Source organism: Haliaeetus leucocephalus, unplaced genomic scaffold (assembly GCF_000737465.1).
Source record: "Haliaeetus leucocephalus isolate CR32 unplaced genomic scaffold, Haliaeetus_leucocephalus-4.0 Scaffold741, whole genome shotgun sequence".
Taxonomy (NCBI): Eukaryota; Metazoa; Chordata; class Aves; order Accipitriformes; family Accipitridae; genus Haliaeetus; species Haliaeetus leucocephalus.
This window is the reverse complement of record NW_010973177.1, coordinates 5754687-5760439: the sequence shown is the minus strand read 5'-3', so window position 1 is coordinate 5760439 and position 5753 is coordinate 5754687.

Here is a 5753-nt window from a genome sequence, read left to right as displayed (position 1 = left end):
CCCCCCCCCCCACCCCCCCCCCCCCCCCCCCCCAGTGCCAGAAACGTTCCTTCTCTTCCCAAATTGCTCTCCTGCACCAAGGGCCCAGTGGGACCCCCTGGCACCGCTGCTCACCCTGCACACTGTGGGCAGGGGGGGGCACAGAGCCAGCGGGCTGGGGGGGACGTGTCCTCCTGGGCAGGGGTGCCATGGGAGGTGGCACAGAGGGGCACTGATGTGCCTGAGGTCCTTGTTGTGCCCCCCCAACCGTGGTAAACGCAGCCCAGGGGTGGCACTCGGTGGCAGGGAAAGGGGCTCGAGCAGGAGAAGGATGCGGCCCCGGAGCTCAGCAATTTCAGACTACATCAGTTGCTGGGACTTTGGAGCCTGGTGTCACCGTGCAGGGGGCTGGCAGCACTGGGGCTCCCCATTCTTCCAGCTCCCAGTCCTCCCAGCACCCCAGCTCCCAGTCCTCCCAGTGTCCCAGCTGAGGAGCCGTGCATCAGCTCACCTGGCTGTAATGCAGCGCAGCAGGGACGGCATCCTCTGGAGCTGCGGGCATGTCCGTGAGCTGCGTGGAGGCACGGGTGGGTGGCCGGAGGCTGTTCCCAGCCTTGGCGCTGGTGTCACGCAGTGTGAGCCCCCCACGGTCCCTGGGGGCTGGTGGCTGCCATCTGGGGTGAGGGGCTGTCACACACCCCGGGGACAACAGGGGGGAGCACAGCGAGCCCCCGGGCTTCCCTGCACCCGCTTCGTGCCGTGCTGCAGCCGCTAAAATGTCACCCTCATCAGGTCTTGCCAATTAATAAATTAACCGAGGGACCGTGGGAAAGCAGGTGCTTTGACATGTCCCTCGTCTCCTGCTCCAGCCCCACAGCTCCGGACGGGACCGGGGGGGCAGAAAGCAAAGCCTGGGGGTCCCGTCCCGCAGCGGAGGAGCAGTGGGCGATGGGGTGGCAGCTCCTCCATGTCCTTGTCCCCGGCCAACCTGGGTAGGACGGAGGGGCAATCCTCTGTCGGTGAAGGATGCTGCGTGCAGCAAAGCAGAGGGTTTCTGGGTCAGCTCTTGCTTGAGCTTCGCAGGAAACAGAGCCTGAATAAGAGGGTGTTTTACGGGGGTTTCCAGCAGCACCGGCACCATCGGGCAGAGCTGCTGCCTCGCTGGGGGCTTTGCTCCCACATCCCCCTGTGCAGGCAGAGGCCAGAAGGCCGCAACGAGGAGCCGGACACGAGAAGAGGCAGGGTGGCATGCTTTGCTCCTCTGTTGGGGGGTCACCCCTCTCCTCTCCTCCATTTCATTCCTGCTCCTTGGAGCCACGTGGAAAGCAAGTGGAGGGGATCCCACCGCAGCTGAGATCCCCACGAGATCGCCCTGCCCCACTCCGTGCCGCTGCAAGACGCTGCTCCTGCTCCAAAACTGCTTTTTAATCTTGCCCAGCTCAATACTCTCATTTTATTCTGACAGCTTCATTTACACACACGGCTTCGTCTGCGCACTCACGATCTAGTTGCACCGATGCAACCCTGAGTCCATCCCACCTCCCTGGGCTTTGCCCCACTTTACCACTATTTAAACCAAGCGTTAAAATACAATCTCACAAGATTTTTTGAAGCTCAGCATCCAAACTGAGCAGAGCATCTACGGCAGGAGGTAGGGAGTAGACGTACAGTCGTGGCAAAAATGGATCTTAAGGGGCAGCGCTGGAGGGGGAGCGGTAATTTCAAGCCCTGGGAAGCCAGTCCCCGAAGCAGCCAGCCCTGAGAGCCTGGCCCGAGGTGCAGGATCCCGGCCCGGCTGCAGTTCTGCCGACTCAGAGGCACCATCTGCCGGGAAAGCTCCCTGCTCAGCCTGGTGGCTCCAACATGGATGGATGTGCCAGCAGAGCATGAAGGAAACGTGTTCCCCCAGTAAAGCCCAGCTCCTTCCCTGCAGAGCAGCAGCTGCAGGGGCTGGGGCACATGGGTGCAGAGGGAAGGAGAGTGGACAAACACGGCTCGAAGTCTCCAGCATCCATAAATACCCCCTGACAGAGGGACTTGGCTGCCCTGCCAGCGCTCAGGTCCTTTTTAAGCTGCTTTTGCAACATCTGCTAAGCCCCTGCTTGCAGTCAAACAGGACGTGCTTTGAGGACAAGCAGGTTTTTTTGCTGGGGTAGGGGAAACTGTGGTAATTTTTACAGCCCTTTTGGGTGTTTCTGCTCAGTGGGGAGAGTGCGGGGATGTGAGGAAGCTGCAGGGGGGTCTACAGGAGGGGGATGTCCTGGTGCCCCCTTCTCCCCACACAGTGGAGCGCAGATCCTGCACACTCCCAGGGTCTGCAGGCTCTTTTCCTGGGAGGCCCAGGGACTTGCTGGGGAGGCATGATCCCAAACTCAGCTCTTCCAAATGCACAGCATGGGCACCTGCGGCCTCAGCCATGGCAAGATGAAGAGCCAGCAAACCAGATGGAGGTCCAGAGCTCCTGGGCACGGGCTGTCCCTGTCACCTGGGGCTTTCACAGCTCCGAGGTGTGCAGCATCCATTAGCGGTGACCTCCTTGTCACTGTGATCGACAGGAGCACGCCTTGGGTGATTGTGGTGGTGCAGAAGATGCCCCAAACTCACCGAGTCGTAATATGACCATGTGTCTGGGCTGCAGCTCTCCTGCTCCTCTGACCCCAGTCCTGGCTCTCAGCCCTTTTTTGGGGGTATGACACACCTTTCCTACAAGGTGTAATTGCAAATGACTCACCCAGGATGCTTCAGAGGGAAGTGGCAGACCTGCTACCTCTCTTCCGTAGGGGAAGTGCCTGAATTCCCACTCCCCCTATAGCCCCACGTACTGGGCAGGGGGACTGGATATCTGAAGATGTAAAACTAATTAATCGCATCCAATCCGTTCCCAGACCAGGCTGCGGGCTGAGACAACTCACACTGTCACGCGGAGCAGGGACATTTGCCAGATACTGATGTGTCAGGCAAAGAGTATGTGGGGCTCTGCAGCTGCCAGCCAAGTCCTGGAGTTCACAGCCTAAAGGACTATTAATACCCGTCAGCCTGGGCAGCCTGGAGTGGGACCAGATCGGATGGAAAACACAGACCTTGGGCAAGGCTTGACAATATGATGGGGATGGGAGAGCAGCTGGGAGCCAGATAATTTTGTCAAGTAGCCAAAAACCTGCCTGAGTGAAGTCCTTTGCATAAGAAGACACTGGCTGCATTGGCTCCTTCCTAACTCCATGATTTACATCTCTTGTAGAAGATGTAGCCAGCACCCTGCATTACACGTGTGCTTGCTCCCCAGCAGTGACTGTCTTGGCCTGAGGCTTCAGCAATCACCCCATCTGAAAGTGGATTGCAGATCTGAAAAATCATCCCTTCTCCGTTTCTGGCTACATCCCAAAAGACTTCTCCCCGCACCCCCACAACCCTTGTGAAATTCAGGGTGGTTTATAGTGAGCTTCAGGGACAGTGGACCCGTCTCTCCTGCGTGCCAAGCTGCCGGGCTGAGCTCTCTGGTATCTCCTGGAGTTGTTCTGGCAGCAGGTTTTGTGTTTTGGTCATGTATACATCTCTTTTGGGGACCTTCTCTTATTTTGACCCAGAGTAGCATGTCTAAGAGCTAAAGGGGTAAAGACAGTTGGGGATTAGTAAGCATCCTTAGGAAGAGCAAGATTCCTTGTCGTGTTCTCACATGGACATCCCTTGTCTGTGTTTTAAATATTCAGAATGAAATTTTATATGCTTGTCATCTGTGTCATTTTATGGTTAAAATGATCAAAACCATTTCCAAGATAAAGGCCTGGCAACGTATCCTTGGGCCGCTTGGCACTGCCTTTGCAAAGGGCAGCTTTGTGACTTCAGCTGTGGCTCAGCACCCTACATCACACCTGGAACAGTCAGGAGTACGGAAAGTTTGGCAAAGAACCAGCAAACACCTAAAACGAGCTGGATTAAGAGACCTGTCCAGCATCCCATGGGGATTTCTTCACAGGAGCAAGGTTAAGACCTGGCTCTGGCTGAAGCTCTTAAGAAACCATAAGACTTTTATTTCAATCCCTTTGCATAATTTTGCAACAAATGAGGCAAAGTCTTGCAGCAAACAGGTTCTCCAGGTGCCCAACACCACTCACGCAGCAGAGCTGCTGGGGCTCAAGTGTCCTATCACGTAACCAGAGATTGTGTCGGGACATCAGGATATGTCGGACAGATCAGGTTGCACAAGGAGCCTAAATGTTTACATTCCCAAAGGTCTTAGTGCTTAATTTGTTTAATTTTACCACCTTAACGATGCCTTTTAAGACAGTGCTGCTGTATTCACTACTGGACATTTAGCAAATGAGACCCTGGATGTAATTCCAGCCTTGTTTGCACTGGGACCTCAGTGCCTTTTGACTCAAATTTAATTTCTTATTTTCAACTGTTATGTTTTACAGCTGTTGGGGCAGCACCACAGAGCACTAGCAACAGGAGCAGGATGGCGTTCAAGCTCCATGTAGGCAGAGCACTCATCTTTTATAAAGCCTTTGATCCAAGAGATTCTTTCCCAACAAGATGTTAAAGTTTCCACAGCAGGTGCTGGGCAGAGTCTGCCCTTGGGATGCTCCTAAAACTGCAGTTAACTCTGTCAGAGTCCCATGGTCTCACCATAAAAGCTGATCCTATCTTTTAGTTTACAACAGAGTTTCCCTTCCAGAGTACCTTGTCAGTGAAGATCTTCAGGCTGGCCTCAGAATGGCAAAACAGACACAGGCATGAATTGTATAATTTAGCTGTAAATTTGATTCAAAAGTTTAGGAAATACAGCTTTCAACTCTCCAAAATGATCCTACCTTCTTACTTCCCCTTGCTGTGCTGTGGTGGGAGTAAGGAATGCCTGTGGTCTACAGAAGTCACAAGCTGCAGGACTAGACAGCTCTAAGCAAGTTTCAAAAGCCAAGAGTAAGTGCAAGTCTTAACTTTTAAAGGTTTTTAGAGTTTCCAAGACTGTGATGTGCTGGAGAGGAACCAAAACAGGTTTGGATACAAAGACCAGCAACCTAAATCTGTGTCAGCCTAGCTTTGTCATAAAATCCAGCACCAGTGAATCATTTTTGCTGGATGCATGCAAAGCGTCTGCAGGATCTGAAACACGAGAAAGACAAACGCCCAAGCGACTTCAAAGCAGTACAGCCGGACAGATCTGCACGGCAGCCAGTCCACTGGCACTGCGCAGCCCACTCCCAGTCTGCTAAAAAAGAAGCTGAGTGGGTGCCTGCCGTCTGCCACATTTGCAGCAAGATGCAGCACTTTCAGCAGCTGTGAAATATGCTCCACCACGCAAGCAAATGGTGTGGTTTTGGGCAGAGCTGGTCACAGGCCTGCTTTATGCCATACATGCTTTCAGGGCAGTCACTGTGACACAGCAGCAGCATTTCTGGCTGTCTCTGTGGTTAAGTTTGGCATCTGCTTTGCTATTTTCAGGAAATAATGTGGCAGCTCTTAAAGGCATCTTCTGTCTCCTCAGAGAGAAGCCTGTGACTCTGCAAAGGTGCTTCACGGGCGAGAGCAAAGGGGACCCCAGAGCAACAGGAGCTCCGTGTGCCAAAACCTCACAGGGCCACCCAAGGTGGCAGAGCTTTTTAGACTCTCCTTTTCAGGTCAGCACCGGCACTGCAGACCATAGTTAATGGGGGGAAAGCCTGCATTTGGGGATGCTGACTCACTGTACCCCTGGGGAAGCAAGCTTGTTGGAGGTACCAGGTATTAATGCTGCTGCTCCAAAAGCAAACATCATTCCAACCAGCAGCACAGAC